This window comes from Camelus ferus, chromosome 32 (genome assembly GCF_009834535.1).
Source record: "Camelus ferus isolate YT-003-E chromosome 32, BCGSAC_Cfer_1.0, whole genome shotgun sequence".
Classification (NCBI taxonomy): Eukaryota; Metazoa; Chordata; class Mammalia; order Artiodactyla; family Camelidae; genus Camelus; species Camelus ferus.
Genome location: NC_045727.1, coordinates 11,144,872 through 11,157,789, shown reverse-complemented (window position 1 = coordinate 11,157,789; position 12,918 = coordinate 11,144,872).

Genomic DNA, 12,918 nt, shown 5'->3' with positions numbered 1-12,918 from the left:
CCTGGGTCTGAGTACGCCTTCTTCTCCCGCCTCCAAGTGCCTGGTCCCCTGTTGGGGGACCATCTACCGATCTCGCAAATCGAGCAGACGGATTTGGGACAGACCTGCCCCTCTGGTCCACCAGTCAGCCCGGTTCCCGTCCTGGGCTTTGGCCCCACCTGCACCAGCAGCAGGAGGGCATGTTCACTGGGAGCCTCTTCAGGGAGTCACAGGAGTAGGATCAGTGCCCTGGGGAGCCCGCAGGAGAGTCCTCAGAGGCCCAGGGAGTTCCAGGATGGCGACCCTATCCCCAGAACAGTCAGCAGCTGCCCAGGAAGCCTCCTGTGCTCCGGCTGAGCTCAGACCTCAAGGGAAGTGGGAGACATGAAAAAGACCTTGACACAGGCTGCACCACGGCCCCACATGCTGCTTGAACTCCCCACAACGGGGAGTTGTGCTTTTGGGACAGTTGGGCCAGATAGCTGGGCAGGGACTGCTGCGTCCCTGCCTCTCCTACTCCTGCCCGGGTGCTGAGCCTTTGCCCCCCTCCTTGCCTGTGGGGCCTTTCTGCTGAGGACCATGGGCCTTGCCCATCCTGCCCAATCACTCCCCCAACCCAGAGCTCTCACCGCCCAGGCGGCCCAGGGCAGTGGTCTCCCACTCAGACTGCAGCAAGGGAGGCAGCTTTATCTGTCTCCATGGTGTCACAATGGGGATGCTGGGGCTCCCAACCAGGCCTTGGGCCCCCCCAGCCCCACCTACGCACCCATCTGGCCCCCCTGCCCGCCCCCTCCGCCTCCACTAAGCTCCTAGCAGAATCTGCCCAGCAGAACCTCGTTCTTAAGTATATGCTGTCTTGTTCATTCCCTGATGAGTTTCCTCACGTGTCTGAACTACACCGCAGCCAGCTAGCTGGTGGCACCCCCCTCCCGCCCCCGTCCTCAACTCCAATGGCAGAGCTTGAAGGCTGAGAGCACGCTGCCTGGGGGACCCAGCTGAGCTGCCCTGGGGCAGCTGGGCCTAGTTCCCCTCCTGGAGCAGGACCAGGCCTGTGTCAGGGCATGGGGGGTTGCAGCAGGGGGCAGACCTGCACCCAGGGCCCAGTCCGGCACAGGCAGCTGAGGCATGCAGGCCTGCTTGGGGGAGGGTGGGATCCGGGTGATGGAGACCAGGTCTCGGGCCCAACAGCTGGGAGCTCTAGCCTGGGGAACCAGGCTGGACAGCCAACAGAGCCGGAGAGACAGGCAGGAAGCCAGCAGGGAGGGCTGGTGACTAGCTCCCCCAACCCTGGTTCTCTTTGGAGGGTCCCAGGGCCCCTAGCTGCCCCCTCTGGTTGTCACCAGGCTGGTCTGGGTGGAGGGGATCCTGAACTAGTCAAGGCCAGGCCCCCAGCCAGCCCCAGGCGGGAAGCTGCGAATCATCTTGGGTCTGCTTCTGGGGACTTGGGCCTGGACGTCGGGGCACCCAAGGCCGAGGAGTGTGTGCTCCTCAGAGCAGCCTGGGGACTAGGCAGGCCCCTCCTCAGGCCACTGTCTCCGCCAGTGGCTGTGGCTGTGGAGGGGAGACCACGTCCTACTCCTCTCCCCTCTCCCTCCTTTCTAAAATTATAAAAGTAAGACGACAACATGACAAAACTTTGAAAAGAGAAGAAAAAACAAGATTTGATTTCCAGCGTGGAACCAAATAAGCAAGGTAAGTGTTTAGAAACAAAGCTTAAAAAAGAAAACCTCTTGAAATGAAAGACACCTTTTTGCCCAAAGAGACTAAAACAATATAAAGTTGCTGAAGATGAAAGACATGAGATATAAGTTATAAATATAAGCTATAAATTTTAGAGTCAGAAATGCATGTACATCTTTCATTGGCAAAAATGGGCTGCAATTTGGTACAGTTCACATCCATTGGCATCATTCTGTTCTCCCTGAGGTGAGGCCTTGATGAAGCCAGTTCTCAGCAGCTGCTGTTCACACCCCGCCGGGTGGGTCCCTTCCAGAATGTTCCCTGAGTTCCCTGTCCCAGCCGGGCTCGCCGAGGGTGGCAAAGGCAGGCTGCCTGCACCACCCCTGGCTCTAGGCACCGGCCGGTGCAGCACACCTGGGCTGCTTCTCCCATCTTGAAAACATCACGTGTTTGACGTAAACACATTGAGAAGCAATGTCATAGATCAGACGTAAAACAATTTCGGGCCCACCAATCAACCTCGAAACAATCTCGCCAGTGGTACGGAAGCCTCAGCAGCATTTCTGTAGACGCTTCTGTACAGATTTACCTGTGCGTGTATCTCCCTGCACACCGTTAGTTTGTCTTGTCTCTCATAAAAATGGGATTTTGGGGGCTAGATGCAATCTGCCCCATGTCTTTGTCGCTCAGCGTTCAGTTTCTGATATTCATCCATGTTGTATGGGTTTCTGGCTTTTTTGCAGAAATAGCTGCTGTGAACGTCCTCATAGATCTCGTGCCCATACACCAAGGCATGAGGGCCGGGCAGGATTGGCTACGGAAGTTGCAGGGCCTGGTGCAAATCAAAACGCAGGCCCCTTGATAAATTATTAGGAATTTCAGGATGGCAGTCACGGAGCCATGTGCCAGGGGCAGGCCGTGTAAGGGCAGATGTCTTCACCCCCACCCAGGGGGTCGTGCAAAGGGCCTGTGACACGCAGCAGCCTGGGCTTGGGTAGTCATTCCCCTCTGGTTTAGTAGTTCTGTTGTTAGATTGCAGCTCCTTTGGGTCAGGGGCCACACTCTCACCTCTGTAAATTCAGCCCCCGACATGGTATCAGCATGTGTCTGTGCACCTACTGAGTACAGGCTGTAACTCGCCAGGTGGGCTGTAAGGATCAGCAAAGACACAGGTGAGGACGCCCCCTTGGAAGCAGGCGTGTGGCAGGCAGAGGGGCAGAAAGCAAACCCCCAGCTCAGGTCCTTGGCTGAAGGAACAGCGTCTCTGAGTCTCTGCTTTCTGTCTGCTACTGTGGGCAATGGTGTTGTCCCCCTTGGGTCACCCTGAGGATGGAATTAGCAGTCATTCTTCTCACTGTAGAGTTCCAGGATGCAGGCCAGAGACCTGACCTTGACCTTGAAGGGTCACTCCTCTTCTGGGCCCTAGATCTTTTCTCCATCCTGGAGGGAAGTTAGCCCATCACTGAATCCCCATAGACGGGCCTGAGATAGAGGTTAAAAGTTGGAAAAGGTAATCCTACCAGCTGGAGCTCCTGCCAAGATGCTCAGCATGGGGCCCCTTTTGTGGGGCGGATGAGGCACAATTGACAACAGTGGTGCACTTCAGTGTTGGCCCTCTGAGACCTGTGTGTGATGAGTTTAGAGGTAAGATTATGATACTTGTCCAAAACTGCGATCTACCGCCATCCTCCTCCCCGCTCACTGGTGCCAATCTCAGTCCGTGTGGTGCTTGGGACATCTTCATCCTTCCACCAAGGTGCTGAGTGACACCCAGAAAGCAAGAGGGGACTGCCTGCCCCTCCCCTACACCAAGTGACCTCTAGAGGGCGGGCAAGGGTTGCCTCTCCTGCTGCCTCCTGGACAATGTCCCTAAAAGTCACGTAGATACTTCTCACCTAAAACGTCCCAAACTCACTGCCCTCCCCCTCCCCACCCCAACTCCACCTGGGCTCAGGGACTAGTGTCACCATCCTCTACCCTGGTACCCAGAACCCAGGACCTGCCTCTGCCCACCCTCCTTACTTCCAGATGCCTCCTTTAAGGAGCCCCCTCCGACCTGTGGTCCAAATGGTAACACCTCTGAGAGTAAGCGAGGCCCTACTAATGACTGAGCTGGGACAGCAGCACCCATGGGACGTCCGGTCACTGACCACAAGAGGCATGGATAGTGACCAGGGCACTCAGTGCCACTGTAGCCAAAAGGGGGACAGCTGAGATCTCCACCAGCTGGAGTCCTTCATCGGGTGGAATCTTACTCAGCATTTGAAAATGCTGTTCCCAGATAATTTTAGAAAGTGTAGATAGGGGAAAAAAGGAAATTTAAATTATTAGAAAATTAGAAGGCTGAGGGTAAAAATGTAATGATGTTAAAAGACAAAAGCCAAATACAAAGTATGTATGTGATCACCTGCATAAATGTATCAACGTGCAAAGAAGTGTGTCCAGTCTATTCACAGAAAGGCTGAAGGGAATCCCACAACTATTGGAATCATTACCTCTGGGTGGTCAGACGTCTATTGGGGTTTTTGTATGACTATTTTTGTAATTTTTGTAATATTTTCCAGATTTTTGGTAAGCAGGTCTTACTTTTAAAATCAAAAAGCGGGGGGAAGCTTTAACGTTATTTAAAAAGAGAGAAACTGTTGGTCCCTTCACAGTTGCTTGCTGGTCTAGACTTGGGGTGGAGAATGGGCTGCAGCTGCTGGACGGAGCAGGTGGGCCAAGGCCAGGAAGCCTGGCTGTTTGGCAACACCTCCCCATCCGTGGAGGCAGACCTGGAGAACCCTGGAGATGGGGCAGTGGGGGAGTCAGGAGCTCGGGAACAAGGGCCTGGTGGCCAGTGACACCCTGAGTGCGCCTGGAAGCTGCTGGACCATCTGAGTCCGAGGCTGGCAGGTCAAGGCTTTCCTGAACCCCCTCTGGCTGCTGTTGGAGAACAGGAGAGACCTGGAGAGGGCGGGGTCTCTTCCATTCACGCAATTAACACCCGTCTATTCGCCCTGAGCCCGTAGATAATACCTGAGAGGAACACACAGACTCACGCATTGGGCCACGAGTGGAAGCGTTTAACCGCGCCCGGGAAGAAAAAGAGGGCGGGGAACAGCATTCTGGGTGGAGGGAAGGGCAAGTCGGCAGCCGCCCTGGAGGAAAAATCATGTAATCCCTGGGTGGAGGAGGAGACGGAGGCTCAGGGCTGGGCCAGTGAGAGGCGGAGACCAGGCTGCCTTCGCCAAAGTCAGAACTGAGCTTCGCCGCCGGCTCCTGCTGTGGCTGGGACCCTGCGGGATATCGGGGCAGAGACTGTGCGCTGCACACAGAATCAGCCTGTTGGAAGTCAGAACTCTGTGCGCGCCGGCAATAGCCTTGAACACGCTATGCTGAATCTCAGGTCTCAAGAGCTGATGAGCTGATTCATTTAGAAGGTCAACATAAACGTGGCAAAAGTGGGGCGCGTGACGTCTCCCCCCTAGGCTGGCTGGATCCGAGCGTATGGCGGAGCCGGCCAGCGCTGTGTCTTGTCCCCTGTGCTTCGGCAGTGACAAGCCTCAGACGATCTCCGCAGCGGCGTGCACGTCTCGGAAGAGCCCTGCGCGGCGAGGGGAGCTGCCCGGGAGCTGGGGTGTGAGTGCGCAGCCAGCGGTCCACGAGACGCGCGTGCTCGCCCCGCGCGATCTGGGAGGATCCCGCTCAAAGGGCGGTGGTCCGGCGGGCGTGCAGGGCTGAGAGGCGGAGCCGCGAGGGGAGCGCCCCTACAGGAGCGGGACGTGGGTGGAGGAGCCTGACGGGCCGCCCTGCACCGAGGGACGGAGCGAGCCGGGGGACAGCCCTCTTTCTAACCCTAACCCTCCAGGCTCCTCCCCTTGCCCGGCCCGGTCCACAGCTGCCGCGGATGCAGCTCGGGGTTCCGAGGGGACGGTGGCTGTGAAGGGCATCGGTACAAGTGAAGGTCACCCTTGGGACCTGGATCTGTAGGTAAAAGGTTAGATTATGGTGCATTTTTATAATGGATTCCGATGTGTCTGTTCACAAGACTGTGGTCGATCTATTAGGCAAAAAGCAATGAAAATATACAAAACTATCCCATTTCGATGTGTAAAATTATGTACATATACAAGCGTGCTCTTAAAAGCATAGAGAAGAAGTGCAGGTGCCTCTGGAAGGCTGATGGAGGGGCTTCTCCCCTCTGGCTCTCCTGCCTTGTTTCACAGGCTTTGCATGGTCTGAATTTGTAAAAATGAGCATGAAATATCTTTGTGATTTAAAAAATTCACCAAATACAAAGGAAAGATACCCTTTGCGAAGCCAGGAGTGACCAGCTGAGAAAGAGGCCGAGGCAGGGACAGCTGGGAGGGCCACTGGCCACAGGGGGGCAGGGAAGGCAGTGGGGATGGAGCAGAGGGCTGGCTTGCAAAGTGTTCAAGCCCCTCCTCCTCCACTTCCCTCTCCTCCCTTCCTGTCCCTTCCCTTCGAGATGGCAACGTGGCTGGAAGCCAAGGAGGCAGCTGGCGTGGTCAGAAAATCAGATAGGCACAAGGGAATAGAGCAAATATATTAAGTATAATGGGGGCCAGATTTTTCTCACCGTTGAGAAGAGAATTACAAATGTGGAAAGGGGAGGAGGCTAGGAAGAACCCTGAGGAATTGGAGATGCCAGTGTGCAATATGCATATTTATATATATTTATGTTATGTATGTATGTTTATATATGTATGCATACATTTGTATTTATATATATATACACCACACACGTATGAATGTGTTACATGTTTTCCACTAGCTCTTTCCACTGAGAGGACCTACAGGCAATGTCATCCCATTTGCAACAAGCACACCAGGCACCCAGACCCTAGTTTCTAAACACCATCGTACACTGCAAGGAATTAGGGCTCATTGAAGAAATGGCTGATTCCAGGGCTGGGGCTCCAAAGAATAATGGTGACATGTCAAAGGATTTGGAGCCAGCTGGAGGAGCTCACATTGACCAAGTCTGGGGCAACTGGAGCATCAAAATAAAAATGATAACAGACTACAACCCACTAAGTTACGTGGGAACCCATGGGTCCATAGTGATTAGGGAGAAAGGAGAGCTCTTCCTGACAAAGCCAACTAATGGAATTCCTAGCAGTGCAGTAAGTCAAGAGAAAGGTGTACAAAAAAAAAAAAGAGAAAGTTGTACAAAGAATATAGGAGAGAAAGAAAGAAAGAGAGAAAAAGAAAGGAAGGAAGGAAGAGGGAGGGAGGGAGGGAGGGAAAACTGTCTCTGCAGATGATGTTATTATATAGAAACTCTCCAAAAATTCATCCCCCCTAAACCCTGTTAAAACTAACCAGTTAGTTAGCAATGTTACAGGATACAAGTTCAATACAGGAACATCAGTAATGTTTGTATAAACGAGCAATTGGAAACAGAAACTTTAAAAAACACTACCATTTACAGTAGCGCTAAAAAACATGAAATATTTGCAATAAATCTAATAAAATATGAACAGGATCTCTATACTGAAAACTACAGAATTCCGATGAAATAAATCAAAAAAGAATCTAAATAAATAGACAGGCTATGTTCTCTCCAAATACTCAACATAATAAAGATGCCAATTCTCCCCAAATTGAACTACAACTTCAACACAATTACAATAAAAATTCCTGGGCAGAATTTTTTTTACAGATAAAGACAAGCTGATTGTAAAATTTATATGGGAAGTCAAAGGAACTGAAATAATTGAAATGATACAGAAAAATATGAATAAAGTTGGAGGACTCACAATACCTGATTTTAAGACTTACTGCATAGCTGCAGTAATGAAGACAGGCACAGGACAGACACATAGATCAATGGATCTAGAAAGAATCCAAAAATCAGCTGTCACAAATACAGCCAGCTGATTTTTTGGTGATAAAATACATGTAACATAAAATTGGCCCCTCTAACCATTTTGATTGTGCTGAAATATGTAAAATGTATCACTTTAGACATTAAAAAATAATTTTTAATTCTACTGGATGTGATAATGGTATTGTTACTTTTTAAAATGCTTTCTCTGGGATTTTAAAATGCAGAATAGATAAACAAGATTATACTGTATAGTACAGGGAAATATATACAAGATCTTGTGGTAGCTCACAGCAAAAAAACAGTGGCAATGAATATATATATATGTTCATGTATAACTGAAAAATTGTGCTCTACACTAGAATTTGACACAACATTGTAAAATGACTATTACTCGATTAAAAAAAGTAAAAAAAAAAATGCTTTCTCATTAGAGATTTTTCCCCCATGTCTATTTTGCTGTTTGTTTCAATTTATTCTGAGTTTTTTTTGTTTCTGTTTTTTTAAGTGTGGCTTTGAGTTCCCAGGCATCTGAACAACAGAGCTAAGAGGTGCCTTCAAGAGCCCCAAGGTAACGGTCCAGGACCCTGTGTCACTAAGTCTTACATCGCACACCTCAGTCAATGGTGAGGAACTGGAGTTTTAAAGGGAATGCCTTACAACATATTCTGTTGGAGCAAGTTGGTTGAAGTGGAAAAACATTTTTGGCAGGTAAAAATCAAGCCATCCATCAAAGATACATCACCCCAATGTTCATAGCAGCATAGTGATTCAGATATTCATATATATATTCCTTTTCATATTCTTTTCCACCATGGTTTATATATATATATATATATATATATATATATATATATATAGTTCCTTGTACTATACAGTAGGACCTTGTTTATTTTATACACAGTAGTTTGTATCTGTTAATCCCAAATTCCTAATTTTTCCCTCCCCCAGCCCCTTTCCCCTTGGGTAACCACAAGTTTGTTTTCTGTCTGTGAGTCTGGCTCTGTTTTGTAATTAAGTTCATTTGTATCATATTTTAGATTCCACACATAAGTGACATCATGTGACATTTGTCTTTCTCTTTCTGACTAACTTAAAGGCACATCTTTTCTAACAGAAGCACATATTCACAGTTTGTCCTTTGATTTGATTTGAAATTTTCATATTTTTATATGGGAATTTTCAGCTATTTATGTTTTTCTGATTTTCACATTTCCCTTCCTTGTTGCACCCAGGTTACCTTCCCTTCTTGCTGTTGTCTATGACGACTCCTTGCACGTCTTTTCTATTTACGAAGTGAGGGAAGTGTCTAGTACACTTCTGCTTACAGGACTATTGATTTTTTGCTGTACAAATTCCATTTTTTCCTTCTATACCTTGTAAACATTTATAAGGTATATGTACAGCTTTTTACACTGGAAAATATATGAAATGATACAATTTTCAAAAATAGCTTTTTTAAAAATAGCTTTTTTTTCTTCATTTCATATAAAACAAAGACTGAGCATCTTGCTTTTTCTACCTTCTTCCTGTCTGGTTTTCATTGAAGTAACCTGAGGTTAAAACCCCTATTTAAAAAAAATCCTCTTTCTCAATTTCTTCCTTTTGCATTTTGTTTGTTACCATGGCAACAACAATTATTTCAGCTTATCAGCATCAAACAGTCTCTACTGACTGGTGTTCTTATCCAGCTATCTCTCTATCTTTAGCTAGTTTCAAGGCTCACTGCCAGCTCTTTTCTCTCATTTCATCATTCATGAGTTTCTGATTCACGTCCTGGTGATTAATTGTATGATTCTGAGCAATTTTGGCAGAAAAGGGAGTTAGTGGGGTAGTGTATTAGTCAGAAACTCTTGTGGTTTCAAGTGACAGAAGCCTACATCAAATTGACTTCAGTTAGAAAAAAGAATATATTGTTTCATGAACCTGAAAAGTCTAGACTCAGCAGGATAGCATCTCAAAGAGTGTCACTGGGAAATGGTCTCCATTTCTGGACTCTGCCTTCCTCGTCTGCTCTTTGGTCTCAGAGGGTGAGTCTCACACCATGACATGTTTGGCCCCAGACTCATACTCACCACCTAGCACCCCGGCAGGCAGGGAGCAGTCCTTCCCTAATTGTTTCTGCAAGAGTCTGGGCTGAATGTCACTGGCTGGGGTCAGGTCTCTGCCCGTCCTTGGAATCAACGTCTGTGACTCTGATTGGGGAGCCCTGGGTCACGTGCTGCCTCTTGACTTGGGGCTGGGGCCAGCCCTCCAAACCACATAAGCATGCAGAAGGGACAGTTCACCAAAGAAAAACTGGACTGTTGCTGCTGAAAGGAGGAGGGGGTCAAGGCTGGGCAGGCAAAAAACACCAGATGTCCATTGTTTTCTAAGATTCTACAGATCTGTGAACCAACTGTCACCACTCTAGAGAGACAATAAGGAAGATATCCAGGTGGCCAGCTGGCCATCTAAGCTGGCTCTTAGGCTTAGACTGTGGCTCAGGATGGACTGACAGTGGTCCAGAGCCTTGTCCTCAGCTTCTCAGCTTTGTGCTTCTAGAAACGTGTGGTTGTCAGTGCAGCTAGGTGCTTGTCCCCTGTGGGTCTGGCTCCTGCCAGCCTGACTCAGCAGAGGCTGATGTCTGTCTAAGCCTCATCTTGGAATGAACAGTAATCACCAAAGGATGGGAACAGGGCTGTTATCTAGTCAGTGCACTTTTCCTGTTGAAACTGCAAATGAAGCCACAGTCTAATCCGAAGGTTGCTCAGTGCCCATGGAAATGGGCAAGAGCAGTTTTCTGGAGAAAGTCAGTGGCCAGATGTATCATGTCATGACAGTATGGAGACTTTAAAATGTCCACAAATGCTAGAAGAATGAAGAGAGACCATGTGACAGGGAGAGAGCGAGGAATGGGGTAAGGCTGAAAGACAAGATAGAACTGAGAGCCCTCTAGTCTGGCTGGAGTGTGGAAGAAGAGGAGGGCAGATTAGGTGGGGTTGGGGGTGGAACGGGAGTGACAGGGTCAAAGTCATTGATCTGGGTACAAGGAGAAGCAATGGGCAATGGGCAACACTGGCAGCCGGAGGGTTAAGGTAGCGGGTGAGCCTGGTGAGAGCTGACAGCAGGTTTCAGGCAGTGGGAAGGCAGTGGGGTGGAGTGGATGTTTAAGACAGCGCTTTTAAAAATTTGGTAACATGTGGTATCACTCAGGTGAAATCTAAAAAAAAATGAAGAGGGCACTAATGAACTCAACTACAAAACAGAAACAGACTCGCAGACAAAGTAAACAATCTTATGGTTACTGGGGGAAAGGTGGTGGGAAGGGATAAATTTGGGTGTTTGAGATTTGAAAATATTAACCACTATATATAAAAACAGATTTCATTTGTATAGCACAGGGAACTGTATTCAATATCTTGCATCTAACCTTCAATGAAAAGAACAAGAAAATGAAAATATGTATGTATATGCATGACTGGGACACTATGCTGTACACCAGAAATTGACACATTGTAACTGACCATACTTCAAGCAAAAAAAATTCAGTAACTATGTAAGGTGACAGATATTAACTAGACCTATTGTGGTGATCAATTCTCTATATAGACATATCAAATCATTATGTTGGACACGTGGAACCAATGTAATGTCTTACGTGAATTCTACCTCAATTAAATGAAACGGTGCTTTTCAAAGGTTAACATGCATATGAACCTCTGGGGATCTTGTTAAAATGTAGATCCTGATTCAGCAGGTCTGGGATGGGGCTTGAGACACTGCATTCCTAACAAACTCCCCCATAACCCTGATGCAACTGGTCTGGAGACTACATTTTGAGTAGTGACAATTTCAGAAATATTAAAGAAATCAAATGTATAGGAGGTTGTGATGGGTTGGAAGTAAAGGGGAGGGATTGGGAGCTAAGTAAAATGAGTTAAGGCTCATACCCAAACTTCCAGCTTGAATATCTTGGTGGTGATGCAATCCACAAATAGGAGATGAGGAACAGGTTTGGGTGGGGTAGATAAAAATAACAGATAACATTGATTGGGTACTTGCTATGTGCCAGGTCCTTTGCATGATGTCTTATTTATTCTGTACAATAGGGAGGTAGGTACTATTGTACTCTTTAAGAGTGAGGAAACTGAGGCCAAGGTCATACAGGCAGTTAGTGGAGCAGCCAAGATTCAAACTCTCTGGCAGTCTGAGCACAGATCTCCTGCAGTTAACCACAGCCAGTTTGCTCATGCAGAGTTGAAACACCTGCAGGAAGTCATGTGGAGCTGTGCAGGTGGACAAGCTGACCAGAGATTCTGAATGATGATCAAGGACCTGGGAGTTACTGAGGCACTGGAGGGAATTAAACCATCCAAGGATGCTTACAATCAACCCTTTCAGAGTGCTGCCAATCTTGCTCCATTTTCCTTTGGCATTTAATTATTATAGAGGCAGACTCTGAAAAAAACTACTTCTTTAGCTTTTTAAAGAAATAACCTCCCCCCTATTAATTGGATACCATGTTTGTTTTTTATCCCTGAAATTTAAGAATTTTTCCAGATTATGTCTTGGAGTTGGTTTCTGCTTATTTATTTTTCTGGATTCAGAGAACTCAATTTCCTACCTCCTCTTCTTTTTAGACCTAAGGCAAATTTTCTTTCACTGTGTTATTGCCTCTGACTGGTGTGCTCTGTCTTCTCTGGGGGGTGCCTAGAGTTTGCCCCTCCAGTGTTCTCCTCCCGTACATCTTTTTCTCTCTTAATTTCATCACTTTGACTTACAGTTATCTTCTATGCTGCTGACTTGCTCTTCTGTGTTGTTAGGTCTGCTTTTTACTGATTCGTCCATCGCTTTTACCTTGGCTATTGTGGTTTTAATTTCAGAGAACTCTTCATTTACCTTGGCCTGTTCCTTACAAGATGAAGTGTCCTGAGTGGGGGAGGGTACACTGCATGCTTAGCCTGCTAGAGGCCCTGGGTTCAATTCCCAGTACCTCTGTTAAAATAAATGAACCTAATTACTCCCCTCCCCCATTTTTTTTTTAAAAGATGCACTGTCATCTTTTAATTGAGAATAATAAGAATTATGTGTTTTCTAAAACTGGGTTCTGCTTCATGGACTAAATATATTTCAAAGGAGTCTTTTTTGGCTCTAGCACTTTCTTTTCTCATGTGCCACATATTTTTTCCCAGAGGTTTTTTTTTTTTTTCTTTCTAATATTTGCCTATTCACCGTTGAGACTGACTAGTTATGTTAATGTCTGGAAGTCCAGGGTTTTGAGATCAGTGTTGGACAATCAGATGCAGGGTCTTCCACCCTTCCTCCCCCTCCAAAGACGGCACGGGTACTGGTTCAGAAGCAGAGGCTGGATCATTTTCTCTCTTAAATGTTTGTGTCATTTACCTGCTTCAGGATTCCGACGTGTATTTTTCAGCCTCCAGTGT